Below are 17,439 nucleotides of genomic sequence, written 5' to 3'. Positions count from 1 at the left end.
TTCTAGAGAAGTTATTTGTAGCCAGAGTTGATTATTGACTTGCATGTATGATCAGGTGGTTTTTTAAGGAGTGACTCCGTTTTCAGGCTTCCAGATGTGCTCCAAGTCATCTTATTGAGGATGTGGAAGAGAACGCTTGCTGACAAAGCTCCTGGCAGCTTTACGGAACTTTCATATTTAGTTAGTTCATGTAACAGCTGATTTCAAGGCTTTGCTCTCTTCGAGAGACTGATAACTTGATTTGATGAACTGAAGAAAGCTGGAAAAATGTTGGTTCCTCATTATTTTTCACTTGTTACTTTCTTTAGGGTTACTTTTCAAAAGAAGATTTCCCTGCTCACAAGCCAGTAGAAGACTTTCAGCCCAAGCAAGGGTGAAGACAGCTCTCTCCAAGAGCAGAGGAAGGCCCTGTGGAGAGAAGCCGAGCTTGTTAGCAGAACTCGTCGGCATGTCTAAACAAGGAGACGATTGCTACTTCTATTTCTATTCTACCTGTACCAAGGTATGGCTGGCTTTCCTTTGCTTTGCTTTTTTTTTCCCATTTTTTTTCAGGAAGGAGTAGATTAGGAGGAGGAAGCACGCTGGTCTTTGGTTAACTTGAGAACCAGATAGATTCTGAATTCAGTTGTAGCAACATTAGGCAGCAGCATGGCCATTTTTGAGGCTGTACTCTATTTTCCTCGTTGGTTTCCTTTTGGTTCCAGGGAGACAAATGTGCCTACCACCACTGCGAAGCTGCTCTGGGCAATGAGACGGTCTGCAAGCTGTGGCAGGAGGGTCGTTGTTTCAGGAACGTCTGCCGATTCAGACACATGGAAATTGACGTGAGTGCCTAACGATGTGTTCTCAAAATCAATCAACAAAAGCATTTTTCAGTGCCGTAGGTGTACTGATTGTGCTTTTGCAGGATAGATTTGTTTGCTTCAAAATCATACTTGTTTCTGTTACCAAGAGAGGGGGTGGGAGGAAGCAGAGGAAAATAAAATCAATGCCTTAGGTATGTCTTAGCAAGATATATATATATTTTTATTAGATGCTGACAGTTTTCTCAACAGATGCAGAATAGCTGTTAAATAGACTGCTAAAACCTGCTGGAGCAGGGGGGTAATAAACAGGCTGTTCTATCGTCATGGGAGCAGGCTTGATAATGAACTCTCAGGTCTCTTCTGACCCACAGTCCTTCCGATAACGCTGTTCTAGCTGCCTGGGGTAGGAAGTGGGGAAAGTTAAAGGTGCAGAAGAACTAAGTCTCCAAGAAGTAATTCTAGACAGGGTTAACCTAGGCAATTTCAGATGTTCTTTTTCCCTCTGAATAATGCTAGTATAATCCTAGGTGTATTAGTTTAACCCACCCTCATCTGGTGTCTGAGAGTGCCTGTCTTCTCAAACTGAATGATGACAAATCTAAATGTGCATAGTGGTTCCAGCTTATGCAAACTTTGTGAATATGCCCAGAAATACTCCACTGAACTGAGAAACTGACCTTTGGAATGATGTTTCAGCACTGTGTTGTGACAGCTGTCATGATCTGGAGCTGCGCATTTCTTTGCAAGCCTCAGGTGCATGTTATCACGAGCTTTTCTTTCTTTCTGTCTTCAGAAAAAGTGCAGTGAGATTCCTTGCTACTGGGAGAAGCAGCCGGGAGGCTGTCAGAAAGCCAACTGTGCTTTTCATCATGCAAAGGGACGTTACATCGATGGACAATTCTTCCCACCAAGCAAGAGTGAGTTTAGGTCCTTTTTCTTGAAGTGCTGAAGACTTAATTTGGAGTATTACTTAGTGGGTGCCAATCCTGTAGGGGGCATCAGGTAACTGTTCATTTGTGAGTACAGGAAAAGGTCTGCAGTCATAGGTGTACTGCACCGAGTGTACTGCTGGTGTTTGTTTTCTGCTTTCGTGCTCAGCTTCTCTTGGCTTTGTGTGATGTTTGCCTTGCAGTTTGCTTCCTGTTGTTTCATCTTTTGCTGGGTGGTAGGGAGATGTGTTGTTGTTCGAAGGGAAGTCTTTGTTGACGGTGTAAACAGTGATGGGATGGGCAAAAGGAGATGATGAATTCATTGTCTGTGCGGGTTATCTGCCTTTCCTACCACCTCTTTGCTAAATTGTGGTCAAAGTTTTAAACTGCCATATTACCGATGATCATCCTCTTCCTCTAGCTACACTGCCAAGTCCGCCTGAGTCCGCGGACGATGATTTGAAAGTGGCTCAGATGTCACTGCAGCAAAACAAACTTTCTGTCCAGTCAAATCCCTCTCCACAGCTAAGGGGGTGATGAAAGTGGAAAACTCTGAAAATGTCCCAAGCCCTACACACCCTTCAGTTGTAATCAAGGCTGCAGATGATGATGAAGATGATGATGGTGAGCATGTTTTGGTTCTTGGAAGGAATTTGTGCTGTAAATGATTGTGTAAATCTTTGGTTCTTGAAGGAATCTGTGCTGTAAAGGAATGTAGAAATCACAGATGACCTGAGGTCTGACTAGCGATAGGGCAGGCAGTGTGGCCAGGTCACTGGTGGCTTTGTCCGGCAGTCAGTGGACAGAACCTGAAATGTTGGAGGAAAGCTTAGAACCACTCCTGGCTTTAGCTGGTCTGTTGTGTAAAGTTCTATGTGAAACTAGGAAGGAAATTTCTTTTTTCTGTCTGAAGAGCAATGTGTTGTGTAGAAGTTAAAGCTGCAGAGAGAATCTAGAGTCCTAGATGTTTTGTCCTAGTGTATTCTACTTAGGAGTTCATCAGGTCAATGTAGCTCTTTAAAAAACAAAACAAAACAAAAGAGCAACAAAGTTTTTTATATGAAGCATGGGCTGAAGTGTCACTGCATGAGCTACGTAATCATGAACAATCTGGTCTATGCATAACTGAATAGATTTTTCCCCTTCAGACCAACTTTCTGAGGAAGAAGAAACTAAAACTCCTGTCCAGCAACCAGCTGTGGAAGGCAAAAATGGATTACGGGTGATTTCCACTCGCAAAGGCAGTTCTACTGCTACTAAACAAGGTATTCCAGCACCTTAGTAGGATAAATCAGAAGAACTTGACAGTTAACTCAAAAGCAGTGTGGTGTAAAAACACAACAAAATGTAGGGATGCTGAATGGACTCGGTTATTTCCATGATCTCATTTCTGCCATGAATACCATCATGTGCCAATTGGGTCAGAAAGGTGAACTCCTTTTCTTTATTTTTGGAGAACAAAACAGGGCCACAGCATGGAGTTGAAATGGCTGCACGTGCAGCCTTGCAACCACTGTTGATAAGCCATATCTAACGATAGAGGGATCTAATATCGTGTAAATGGATTAAAATTAAAACTACATTTTTAAGCCTGAAGGATGAAAGGAGGGGCAAAATGCCCTTGGTTCTCTGGCTCTTTCACTTGTGAGGAGTGTTGACAGGCTTTATTCTAAATACTTCAGAAAGTTGCTGAGCGCTAAGAAGCCTGAGGAGCTGTGGTCCTCAGTGAGTGCCTCTAAGCCAGTCTCATGAACTGTTTCCTATTTTCAGAGGGCAATCTGAATTTTGGAATAAAAACACTTGAGGAAATCAAATCTCAGAAGATGAAGGAAAAAAATAAGAGACACAGTGGTGAGTTAGTACAGTCAGTACTTTAGGTGTTAGCTGAGCACGTGTTTCGATGATAGATGGTGGCAAATAAGCATGTTAGTAATAGACACAAGGAGACAGCGTGTGGGAAGATGCTCTTTTCAAAGTTCTTGGAAATCTGTGGCTTTATTAGTTTAGTTGAAGATGGAAGTGGTTCAAGAGGAACTGAGTTGTGTTTTTGGGCTATTCAGCGTATTTTCCTTGAAACAGTAGATCACCGTATTTAAAGCTATGTGGTTATTCCACAAATGCTTGAAAGTCTGCTCCTAACGTCAGCCTAGAGTCCTAAATTGTGATGTGCTGCTCATTTCTTTGTGGTGTTTGAACATTTGCCAGTTAACTGTAAATTCATGCATGTATACAAAGCTGTACGCAGACCAGGAAGCTGCTGATGCTCCAACTGAGTTTCTGGGTGTGCATTACGCTCCTCTTAACATGTGTGTTGGGGGCTTACAGCAGTGCTTACAGTAGAGCTATTTGACCTGCAGTGTGGGTTAAGGTGGGTAACATAGAAAAGGGATTCGGTGTTACTGAAACACTGGATATGTTACTTTTATCATAGTTAGCTTTGTTACATCATGTCTAAAACTAGACTGAAGCTCTTCAGGGCATTGTCCTGTCTTCTGTTTCTGAGAAGTACTTAAATGCTTTAGGGAACTGAAGCTAGAAATACACCCTTTTGTTTCAGTCATTTCACAGTTTAGCTTTCTAAATGTCTCTTTGTTTATCAAGTCTTTAGGGTGGAGTAAGCTCTGTGTACTTACAAATTGCTGCATCAGACATGCTAAAGCAGTGTTCCATGTCATTAGTAGGACCGACTTGGTATTATCTGTTGTTTTAATATAAAAATCTGAAATAATCCATTCACGTATGCTGACATGGTTTGTAGAAAAGCATGACCTACAAATGAGTAAAGCACTAAATAAATAAATAAATAAATAAATAAATTACTACTTGCTAGAAATAACCATTGCTATAATGTTGCCTTAAAATTATATGGTACATGTATATAATGCTCATCTTCTGTTGGTGATGCATGAATCTGAGTAACAGGTACTTTTGGCTGCAGGAGCTGTGTTCACAACTCTTACTGCTTGGAGCAGACTGCACAGAGAGTTGCACTAACAGCCTGCTAGTGATATGCAGATCAGAACGTTTGGGAACTGGGTCATTTATGGGAGATGTCAATCCATGCCATGATGGTGTTGCAAGTTGGATTATTGAGGGCTCTTTTTGTAACGGGGTTACTTACTTCCTTGACACATTAGTGAAAGCCTTCTCTCAAGACTATGGCTCTTGCTAATACATAACACAAATGGAAACAATTTCAAATACTTGCCAGCAGGCTTTGCTTCCTTTTACCTTCATGCGGATTTTTCCTGTAGCCTATGTAGTAGGGAATATTGTGTTCAGATAAATAGGGTTTGGGCAACAGGCTGTTATTTACTTCCAATATTTTACCGCACTTCAAAACTCTTACTTGAAAACTACTGTAGAAGTTGAAATGATGCTTCAGGTCATAGTTTGATCTGTGGAATTATGAAACTCCTTGTGGTATTTGATTAAGGAGGCATTGGGGAGGCATTGGGGAGGCAAGGACAATCCCCAGACAAGGACTGTATATCTCGAAACAAGACGCTGCAACTCATGATAAGGAAGCGGTAGACAGACAGAGAAACAAATGGAAGGACTATAAATCTCAAAACTGGACATTGGAATTCATTATAAAGATACAACAAATGGAAGAATTAGCAACAACCAGCGCTTGCAATTAAGAAACATGCCAACTCGGCAGATTCCTGACCAAAGGTGAAAAGTACACTGTGAGGAAGACTCGGGGTCTTCCTCCCAAAGACCCCTGCCCACATCCCAAAGACCCCTGCCCACAATTCTTGGGAGGCTCTACGCAGGCGCAAGGTGCCAAAAGGCTAATTAGCATGAGAAGCGAGGGAAGGCGGGGATAGGTAAGGAATATGTATAGGCGCTTGTAGAATATTGATAGATTGATTGTATAAATTCAAGACTGCTTTCCGCCTTGGGTATGCACGATAGGTGGAGAGATCCCCTGTGCATCATCCAGCGCTGCAATAAAGACTATACCACTTCAAGGAATTTCGGCTTCGATCTTTGAATCATATTTGAACACTTTCTTTCTGTGATCAAAAAGCTTCCTTAAACACAGCCTCAAGCTCAATTACACCAGTGTGTTTTTAATTTTCTACGGCTGGTTATTTCTATAGCAATACAGAATAACACTGCTCATAATTCCTGAGGTGGGGGGAACTATACCAGCCTCTGAAAGGGTGCTAGCAAGCACTTCTAATTAGCTGAAAGCTTTTGAGGTATCAGCCCATTGTTTTTTTCAGGGAAGGGGGAATGGGAGCCATACTTTGAAACTGAAGTGCTAGGTGCTTAATAAAATGGGTCTGCCAGAATTGTAGGTGTGGTGCTAAAATATGAAGCCTGGCATGGTGGTAGGCCTTGGTGAATCACTGGATCCATCTTTAGGTGTTGCAGAAGTGGGATAATTTGATCCTGCTGTAATATGAATAGTATTGAAATGTCCTACCAACTGAATTAGCAATGTTAACAACTATCTGCGACTCAACTAGAAAATAACCTGCAATCTCATGTATTTGCAATTCACTTTATAAACTCATTGCCATCCATTATGATGATGATGATGTAGAAACACCGAATTCAGGAATAAGGTTTTGTAAATTGATATCATGTTGTCACTATAGTATTTCAGTGAATTGGAACAGCAGAATTCCATGGGTAGTACTTGTTAAATGTACTTGTCAGCTGGGCTCTTAATTGCATGCCAACTACGATAAGACAGCAAAGGTATACTTATTGGTGTGTTTATATTGGTGTATTTATAGACGAAAGAAGGGAGTTTGCAGCCACTTTATGTACCTGTGTAGAGGTTCAGCTATGTGTAATTATTTTCAGATTGTATGTGCAAAAAGAAGGATTTGGCAGCATTAGCCACTGCTGCCACTGTACAAGTAAAGACTGTTGTGCCGTTGTACTGTTTACATTAACTATAAATACACCACAGTAGAGAGAGACTAGAAATTCCAAGCTTTTACTGAAGAGTCATACTATAGTTCTTTTTTTTTTCTTAAGCCAAGCACAGCAGGGAGTCTGCAGACAAAACTTTGAGTGTTGTCTGCTTTAGAGCAACATCCAGCATCATAAGGTCTTGTGGAACATGACTGAGCACTTTTATCTGGTGCTTTTTCTTGCTGTAAAGATGCACCTGTAATCTTTTCTCTGAGCTTCAAGTTTCAACATATTTCGTGTCCAGCTAGTAAGAGCATGAAGTCTCTCAACTTTAACTAATTTCCTCAGCTGGTTAACTATATAGTTATTTAGCATTAAAATATTTGTCAATGTATGCACACGTGTGCATATGTGCACAGTCTTGTCTGCACAAAAATCCAAATGTATCCTGTTCTGTCATTTAAAGAGTGACAAATATGAATTACTTATGATGTAGATATGATTGACCTGTATTTTCTAGATACATAGTTGTGGTCTGATCAGCTAATCTGAATATCAGCATCAAGTAGATTCACAGCTCAATGGCCGTTTTCTCCTAAGATGACCAGCTTCATTTTCTCTTCTTTTGAGAGAAATGGAGTTGAGTAACTTTGTGTGATGAGAATGCTCTTTTCTGTAACCTTTTTGTCTCCTGTAAACTTAAGAGTAGAGCATGGTTCTTTCATCTCTGAAAAGTGAAATGACATATTCCTTTTAAATCATTATTTTGGGGAATGGTCTCTGCCATGCTATTGTTGCATGTTGACATACCTGAGTATATATGGAGCACCTATACAATTTTGGACTGGAGAAATTCTGGAGTTAAGTGGTAAAGAGAGCCTGTGGAAACTTCTGCAGAGTCTCATGTTCTTTTGTAATAGTACTTAATAAGGAACAGATTTGTAGGTTATCTAAGCAGATAACTCAAGAACTTGTTTCAAAATCTAAAGATCCCTTTTGAACAGTAATTTCAAGAAGTATGTATTATCTCACTACACCGCTGTCATAATATGTCAGCATATCTAGATGTCTGTTTTCTATGAAATTTGTAATCAGAGATGGATATCATCACTTTCAATACTCTGCTAATTGACCAAACTCTGCATGGAAAAATTGCAGTTGGACAAACATAGATATACCCAGGATCTATCTTTAATGCTAGGTAAATGATTTGATCTTTAGAATGGTGTCCCAGGGATGTACATGTTGCTTTTAGCTACAGGCAACAACAGAAGGCATAAGTGTTACTTAGTTCTGTCTCCTCCCAACGTATCCTCTGTGTCTTGCTCTAAGAACAGGTGAACTTGATGTTTGTGGACGGTACCAGCTGAAATGCTGGGTTCACCTCCCTGTGGAGAAAACTGCTTGCTGAATCTCCAGTGCATTGCAAACAAAATTAAACTTCTTGTAAAAGAAGAGATAAGGCTGCTTACCCCAAACTGGAGCTTGCGTATGTGTATTATCTACTTCATTTTTAAATTGTGTTTGTCAGGCTCTGGGGATGGCATCTGAAATAGTTTTTAAGCACTAAATTATTCTATTCTATTCTATTCTATTCTATTCTATTCTATTCTATTCTATTCTATTCTATTCTATTCTATTCTATTCTATTCTAATTGTGTCTATTTCCACCCAGAACATGAAGACCAGCTTCTTGTAGAGCCACCTTTTTTCCACGAAATCTCTCAAGAGCGAATGTATTAGCCTAAAATGTGTTTGGTAGATTGTTGTTTTTTTTTTTTTTTTTATGTAATTCTTCTTTAGTTACCTAAGGTAATACAGTGTAGTCGGTTAAAATATAAATAAATTATACTGTATCTTTTTGATTTCTCCCTCATTCCCCCAATTCCAGCCCTGTCTTATGCTTTCTGAGCCAAAAAAACCCACTTCTGTGGTTTAATGATATGAATTATTGCTTGTTTGATCAAACAATGTTTTCATTCTACCTTCTGTGCTACTTTCCCAGGAAACTGATAATTAAAAGAAGCCAGCTCCCTAGAATTTCAGACATGGCAATGGAATCTGCTCTAATCAGTTCAGTCCCTACCATTGCGTCTCGTTTTGCCTTACTACAACTGGAAAGTGATACTGATTCAGAGCCTGGAAAAGGCAGAAGTGGCCGACGTGCTGGTAAATCTCTAGCTTCAGGGTGTAGATCTATAAATGTGAAGAAAAGAGAGAAAAGAAGAAAAAGGAGAGAACAGCAGCAGAGTGAGGCCAATGATGTAAAGGGATTGTATTTTCAACAGTGAGTAAGGTTGTTGTCTCATCAAGAGTTTTTGCTGTCCCTGAAAAGTCATTGGTTTTGGTTTTCCCTGTGAAAGAAGAACTACTTAATCGCAGATTACATCTTTACATTGTCCTGTCTTATGTTTCTGAGAAGTACTTACACGCTTTAGGGAACTGAAGCTGGAAATACACCTTTTTGTTTCAGTCATTTCACAGCTTAGCTTTCTAAATGTCTCTTTGTTTATCAAGTCTTTAGGGTGGAGTAAGCTCTGTGCACTTACAAATTGCTAAAGCAGTGTTCCATGTCATGAATGGGACCGACTCGGTCTTATCTGTTGTTTTTCATATACAAATCGGACAGAATCCGTTCTTGTTTTGCTCCTTGAGCTCTGTCGTCATTGTGTCTACAGATGTGTCTGTGTGTGGACGTGTGCCTGGGCACTCCCGGCGGCTGCTGGGCCAGCAGCTGCGAGCAGTTGTGAGCGTGGCTCGCCTACTTGGAGACCGCTTGTGTTTGAGGGAAAACTCAGCCTTTACCGCTGAGCTCCACCGGAGCCGTAAGGAGACGCTCTCCTCCATGACGAGCGCGGCGATGGAAGCCGCATTTCGCACCCCTGCTTTGACCACAAGCAGACGACCCCCTCCACCCTCCCCAGGACTCGAGGGCGAGCTGTGCGCGTCCCTGGGGGCCGGGGGCTGCCCCCCGGTGTCCCCTCACACCCACCCCTCAACCCCCGCTCCGCCTGCGCCCTCCTGCCGCGGGGGGCCGCTGTGCGCGGCGGGGCGGCGCCGCCGAAGGTTGCGGCCGTTGCCTAGCGAGGCGCTGTCACCAGCAGCGCGGGCGGCGCAGGCGCGGCCCGCCGGCCCCTCAGCCCGCCCGGAGGCTGCCTCCCGCCGCCCGGAGCAGGTTTGGAGCGGGGAGCGACGGGGCCGGGGCTGGGGCTGGGGGGAGCCACCCCACAGCGCCGCTGAGCCGGCATTTTGCTTGGTGTTTGTTTGAGGAAGTAGGAAATGGGATCTCTCCCCTCCTCCGCCCCTCCCCTCCCGCGACTGGTTTGGGTGTCATTTTGGGAGGGGGGGGCGGGGGAGGGGGAGTCAGTAAGTTTTCAGTATGTGCTCGTGATTGCCGTGCCCTTTCTGAAATGAGCAGGATTTCAGGCTCTTGCTTCTCTTTCTTGGCTTCCCTTTGCTCTGTTCTGTACAACAAGGCTTTTTGTCAGCTTCCAAAGTTTCTCAGCTCTGAATGGACAAGCCCTCAATGCAAATGGGTGTGAGTGAAATGCCAAAACTCTTCTCTTTGCAACCACAGAAGACTTGTGTTTCAATCTGGTTGCATTTTCATGCAGGCTGAATTTGATGTGCTTAGCTGGTGAGTTCTGCCAGTTGGGTAACAGAGCAAAAAGGCTGCGTGGGAGTTGAGCAAGAAGGAAGTTCAGCAAACTGTCCTTTGCATGGCAAAGCCTCCTTGACTGAGAATCAGCAAGAGCAGAAGATGTGTTTGGGATCCGGCAGCATTTGATACCCATCGAGGCTTTGGAGTGTTTCTGGTAGACATTTGTAAAGAAATCCTATTCGATGCTTCTTCTTGTGCTTCAGAATTAATAGATGGGGGGCAGTATAAGGAACCATGGTTGCTGAAATATATAACTAATAAAAAATAGTTCCATATGGGCATAAAGAGACGGATTAAAATCAGAGGAATGCTTGGTGTGTAGTAATCACAACTATTTAAAATCATACCCCCCATGTAAGCAACACGACAGCTTTCTGTGCTTCTGAAATTCTAAATACTTGGCCCTTGTAAGCAGAAGATGGCTTTCAAGCACGTGTGTGTCTGTAGGTATAAATTCAGGATAAAAAGGTTTTGTTTGAATAATTTCTGTTGCCTATGCATCGGTACTGTAGCAGTGAGAAAATAAGGTTCATTGTAAGTCTATGCTTTATCAAGAGTTCATTAACAAGATCTTACAATATTGTTGCTTCATCCGGCAGTATAACATCCAAACAGAAAGTCTGACCACTTTCAGACCAAAGGTTAAGTCTGCTAGCTTAGAAGGTAATAGAAGCAAAATTAGTTTCTGCACTGGTTTAACAGTTGTTAACATATCTGCTTTTTTATCACAGTTCCTTTCCAGGGTGTAATGATGCTTATGTATTCTTTGGGAAACTCTTCAACATTCTGTTTCAGCAGGGAGTTAATTCTTTATTATTTAACTCGGAGAACATTTTTTCTTAGGTGCAGAAAATTGCAAATGAGGTGAACAGAGGAATTGTAACAGATCTCGTAATGACTTCCTGAATACTGAGTGGGGAGCACAGAGATGGAGGCCGGCATGGAGGAGATCCTGGTTAAAGTTGCAGTAAGGGTCAGACCTCTGCTTTCCAAGGAAGTACTTCATAACCACCAAGTATGCGTGAGATTAGTCCCAAATACACAACAAATAATCATTGGGAAAGACCGTGTCTTCACTTTTGATGTTGTATTTGGCAAAAACTCAACCCAAGAAGAAGTTTATCCAGTTTGCATTAAACCTCTTCTAGTGTCTTTGGCTGAGGGATATAATGCTACAGTATTTGCATACGGACAGACAGGTTCTGGGAAGACTTACACCATTGGAGGAGGTCACATTGGTACGTTGTAAAAAGTCTTTTTTTGTGTGTGTGTGAACAATGTAGTTCTGCAAATTAAGTATTTAATACATAACAGATGATGCTTGAGAATTTTTAAGAGATAATGAAAAAATGTATAGCAAAAAAAGACATATATATTCCAAAGTTTATGTGATGGTTGTGTTCTAAACACAAATTCTGTGTCCGTTAGGCTATACCAAAAGTATGAGAGAAAAAAAAAATAAAAAAAAATTAAAGTGCTCTTTCCCATTCTCTATTCTAACAGGCAACTTACCCTACTTTCTGAAACACAGTGCTTTAGAAATTTTGGCTCCATTTATCCTACTTAGAAAGTATCTGCTTTAGGTAATTGTATGAAGCAAACTCACTCTTGGACTTTTTTCAGAGTCTGACAAAGAGATTTCATAGATAAATTTCATGGAATAGAATCCTAGAATGGTTTGGGTTGGAAGGGACCTTAAAGATCACCCAGTTGCAACCCCCCGCCACGGGCAAAGATGTCACCCACTAGACCGGGTTGCCCAGGGCCCCATCCAGCCTGGCCTTGAACACCCCCAGGGATGGGGCATCCACAGCTTCTTTGGGCAACCTGTGCCAGTGCCTTGCCACCCTCTGAGTAAAGAATTTCTTCTGAATATCTAATCCAAATCAACCCTCTTTTAGTTGGAAAGCCATTCCTCCTTGTCCTATCATTACACCACCTGCCAAAGAGTCCCTCCAGAGTCCCTCCCCAGCTTTCCTGTAGGCCCCCTTTAGGCACTGGCAGGCTGCTGTGCCTAAAGCCTCTTCTCCAGGCTGCACAACTCCAACTCCCTCAGCCTGTCTTCGTAAGAGAGGTGCTCCATCTCTCTAAGTATCCCTGTGGCCCTCCTGGACTCTCTCAAATACTTCCACGTCCTCGTGCTGGGGGACCCAGAGCTCCAGGTGGGGTCTCACGAGAGCAGAGCAGAGGGGGACAATCACTTCCCTCCCCCTGCTGGCCATGCTGCTTTTGATGCAGCCCAGGATATGGTTGGCTTTCTGGGCTGGAAGCACACATTGCTGGCTCAGGTGGAGATTCTGATCATCCAACACCGCCAGGTCCTTCTCCTCAAGGCTGCTCTCAATCTGTTTTCTGTCCAGACTGTAGTTGTGGTTGGAACTGTTCCAGCACAAGTGCAGAACCTTGCATATTGGCCTTGTTGAACTTTATGTGGAATTCAAATTTTGCTTTTTTAAAGGCAGATATCTGAAACTCTACTATTCGACTTACTTGGTATTTCCAAGTCAGTGTTTCTCAAACACCTGAGACTGGAAACTACTATTTTTCTGTATTTGTTCGCAGAAGAATTCTTCAGCTTCTGCATGTATACAATTTTGCTTTCTGACTTTCCCTGAAACCGTGTATCACCAGCTCTGGTTATCTTCCCTTCCGTATCGAGAAGTCACAATTTGTTTGTCTGTTCTGCTGAATAAGAGAGAAGAAGTGGAGTAGCAGGAATTAGAAGACTATCTGGATTTTTCTTGGTCCTTGATTCTGAATTTGAAACCCTGAAAATTATGTATTCGTTCTTTTTGCATAAAGGATTTGAAGTTTTATCATTAATTCATTAGCAAGTTCAAAATATTTTTTTCTTCTAGCGTGATTTTTTACTAATTTAATTTTCTTGTAGTCTCGTACCCGCAGAAAGTAGTAAAGTTCTGTATCATTTCCATGCATTTCTGATCAACAGAAAAGCAAATCTTTACATGAAAACTTGGGAAAACTGAGCTCTTCCTATTCCTTATTATATTGAGTGATAAACCTCGCAGACTTCTCTTTAGTTTTAGTCTTTGTAATTTGTGTGACAGAATGACTGCAAGTGTCTGTGACATCTGTGTTTCTATTTTAGCATCATTTTCAGAGGATGAAAAAGGCATAATCCCACGGGCTATTCAGGAGTTATTTCAGCATATTTCTGAAAACCATAACATCAATTTCCGAGTGAAGGTATCTTATATAGAGGTTTACGAGGAAGAACTTTGAGATTTATTGGAGTTGGAGACCTCTGTGAAAGATTTACATATCTGAGAAGATGAAAACGGAAATACAGGTAGGATTTCAGCTCTAGAACTTCGTGCATTTGATTTCTGTTGTGTGCACAAATTATTGTTTCCATCTCTTGAAAAGAGAGCTTACCGATGACTAATACTAGACGAAGTCACGTTTTCAAAATATCAATTCAGTTTAGCTGATCTGAAGCAGCCTTCATTTGAGATTCCTATGAACAATATCAATGTTCCTCCAGAAGCAGCATCAGGTGGTAAGGTAGTACTGTTACTGTTTCTGCAAATTCAGCATAGAAACACAATTGTGCATGATTATTCAGTTGAATGAATGCTTTAAGATTAAGCCTTTGCTTCTCACTTCAAAGTTATATTTGTTAAGCTACTTATGCTGTAAATATCTGCTTCCATTCCACTAAGAACTATGTTCTTAACATAGGGTGGGAGTCACTTTTACTACAAACTTTCAAAATTTCTGTCTTTTTTTTTTTTTTTAACTGACAAAGTAAGCTTTGAGCTAGGTTTGCTCATACTTTTTTTCTAGATAGCACTAGGTTGCAAATTGCATAAGACGATGTGTAAACACCTAAGTGTATTCTGTGTATTCTGTTTACAATACTGTTTCAAATGGTGTGACAAAATACACCCATATATTCTATTTCTGCAGGTTTCAGATGTGCTGTACTTCATGCTTTCCACATACTGTTTTATTTTATTTAGCTATGTGCTACGACCTTATAATAATGCAGGCTTGTATGCTTCTGTGATTTGTGTTTATAGATTGACTTTTCATAATTGCAGTAAACTTTTACTGAAAAGTTTAAAATTAATGTAATTATTCTGATTTTCTTTTGGTGTTTGAAGTGATTGTTGGTGCTAAGGAATTCCAAGTAGAATGTGCAGATGAAGTGATGAGCCTGTTGGAAAGTGGCAATGCAGCTCGTCACGCAGGCACAACACAAATGAACGAACACTCTAGTCGATCACATGCCATTTTTACTATCAGTATTTGTCAGAAACAATCTGCAGAGTCTCAAAAAAAATAGTGATCCACAGGATTCATCTTGGAAATCAGTCCAGATGATTGCTTCAAAGTTCCATTTTGTGGATTTGGCAGGATCAGAGAGGGTGACAAAGACTGGAAATACCAGTGAAGGATTCAAAGAATCAATTCAAATCAATAGTGGTTTGTTGGCCTTGGGAAATGTCATCAGTGCTCTTGGAGACCCAAAAAGGAAAAGCGTACATATTCCATACAGGGATGCTAAAATCACTCGCATTCTGAAAGACTCCCTAGGAGGGAACACCAAGACTGTCATGATAAGATGTATAAGTCCATCCTCATCAGACTTTGATGAATCTTTAAATTCGCTCAAATATGCAAACAGAGCCAAAAACATTAGAAATAAACCAGTTGTCAACTACAACCCTGATCAAGACCGGATTGATGAAATGGAACTTGAAATCAGATTGCTCCGAGAAGCTTTGCAGAACCAACAAGTTGGTAATCAGTGTTGACATGACTTAAATCAAGAAAGAACCCGAATCAGTTTGCTAGAAGAACAGCTCACCCAGCTTCAAGTTCAGTGCTTCAGCTACAGAAACTGTTTGGACGAAGCCTTCCCATTCCTGGTTGATTTGAATGATGATGTTAGCTTAAAAAGCAGGAAGCTCTCACCGTGCAGCAAATTGACACTGGAACTGGCACCATGCAAGAGCCCCATCATATCACAATTCTTCAGCTGAGGAGAGAACTAAAGAACTGCCAGGTATTTCATTCTAAGTTGATTGTTTAGGTACCTATGAACAAATCAGGAAAGCTAATGTGTCTGTCTTGTAGGAGGAGGAGATAGAGTTCCAACAAGTTAGAATTTTATAAAATCAACCTATTTTCATTTTTCACACTGAATTCTGGTAAGCCTGTAGATTGTTACCTCGCAATCGCATACACAAATTCTGGCTTTTCTTGGTTCTCATCATCCTAAATTACAGCTCTGTTATTTATTCTTCATTTTTTTTCTCTGGCTTATTGTAAAGCTCTGCTTCCCAGGTTCAAAACAGTGTAAGAGCTGGGTTTAAACTGAAAGATACCCAGGTAAGCATGCCATCCACAGCTCGGAGGAGATGGTTAGGGAGATGCTAAAATAAACAGGGCAATAAAGGCTCTTGAGCAGCTCTTAAGAGTTGTATTTACTTGAAAGATATAGGTTGTACAGAAAAGATACAGTTGTACAGAAGTATCTGTCTTTAGAATGGTAAGACATAGTGTGTCTATACTTTGCATTTGGCTCCTAAAGGTTTTCTGGAAGGCCAACTACATTTGGAAGTAACCTTCAATCACTATTGGATCACTTACCCAGAAAAACATCTGAAAAAAAATAACATTATAATTTCTTTAATCTTTAGGCTCTTCTTTGAGATGAAAAATGAGGAGGGCTATCCTTATTTTTTTGTTTGAGAAGTGTATTAATATTATGATTGATGCTGAGATTTTACAGCCAAATCTCACAGCACACCGAAGAAAGTAATTGGATTTAAATACCCACTTTGTAAGGTAGTGTTGGTTATGGGTCCATTATTTCCTTTGGGAGAAAGAAACTTGTCAAAACAAAATCAATAGATGAGAAACAGAAGTAAAGAAACGACTGGTGGAAACCACTTTTGAAGGGAGCAGCTGATTCCCCAGAGGGCCATGCTGCCATAGCCACAGGGACCTTGACAGCCTAGAAAGGTGGGCTGACAAGAACCTCATGAAGTTCAGCAAGGGCAAGTTCAGAGTCCTGCACCTGAAGAGGAACAACTGCAGGCACTAGTGCATGCCGGGGGCCACCCTGCTGGAAAGCAGCCCTGCAGAAAAGGAGCTGGGCGTCCTGGTGGCCACCAAGTTGAACATGAGTCAGCCATGTGCCCTTCCTCCTAAGAAGGCTAGTGGTTTTGTTGGCTGCACTAGGCAAAGTGTCACTAACAGGTCAACAGATGTGATCCTTCCGCTCAGTGAGGCCACAGCTGGAGTAGTGTGTCCAGTTGCAGTTGCAAACTGTATTTTGTGGTGCGTTATACACAGCATAGGCAGCCAGTCAAAAGAGGAGTCTCCCACCATATTTAGCATTGATGTGGCCTCACCTTGAGTATCGTGTGCTCAGGGGCACCCCAGTTGAAAAAGGATGTGAAGATAATTGAAAGTGTGAAGAGGAAGGCAACAAAGCTGGTAGAAGGGCTGGAAGGCAGGTCCTATGAGGAGAGACTGAGAACACTTGTGTTGTCCAGTCTGAAGAATAGGAGGCCAAGAGGCGACCTCATGGCTCTCAGCAACTTGCTGAGGAGGGAAGGTGCTGGTCTGTGCTGCTGGTAACTGAGGGAAGAATGCATGGGAATGGCACAAAGCTGTGGGGGATGTCCAGTTCACGCTGGACATCAGGGAAAATTTCTGTACCATGAGGATGGTCAGACACTGGCACCGGCTTCCTAGCGAGCTGTTTGGTGCCCCATGCCTGTCAGTATTCAGGAGGCGTTTGGGCACTGCCCGCAATAACATGCTGTAACTTTAGGTTAGTCCTGAAGTGGTCAGCCAGTTGGACTTGATGATCTTTGTAGGTCCTTTCCAACTTCTCTACTGCATTCTGCTTGATTCTGTTCAGTTCCGGGCTCCCCCATGCAAGAGATTCAGGGACATAATGGAAAAAGTGCAGCAGAGGGCCACAAAGATGCTTAAGGGACTGGAGCACCTCTCCAATGAGGAAAGGCTGAGAGAGATGGGACTGTTCAGTTTGGAGAAGAGGAGGCTCAGTGGGGGATTTTAGCAATGTCTTACAAATACCTGAAGGGAAGGTGCAGTGAACGTGCAGCCAGGACAAAAGGCAGTGGGCACAAGAGCTTCTAGGCTAACATCTGGAAGCACTTGT

At 41.9% G+C, this 17,439-nt stretch overlaps 1 pseudogene; it reads left to right on the top strand.

Moving 5' to 3' along the window:
• Positions 1 to 17,439, top strand: part of LOC139998695 (kinesin-like protein KIF27) — a 40,657-nt pseudogene that overhangs the window by 5,100 nt on the left and 18,118 nt on the right.

The sequence above is a fragment of the Anas platyrhynchos genome, chromosome 14 (genome assembly GCF_047663525.1).
Source record: "Anas platyrhynchos isolate ZD024472 breed Pekin duck chromosome 14, IASCAAS_PekinDuck_T2T, whole genome shotgun sequence".
NCBI lineage: Eukaryota > Metazoa > Chordata > Aves > Anseriformes > Anatidae > Anas > Anas platyrhynchos.
Note: the sequence above shows the minus strand (reverse complement) of the source record. Positions and strands in the feature narration are given on the sequence as shown.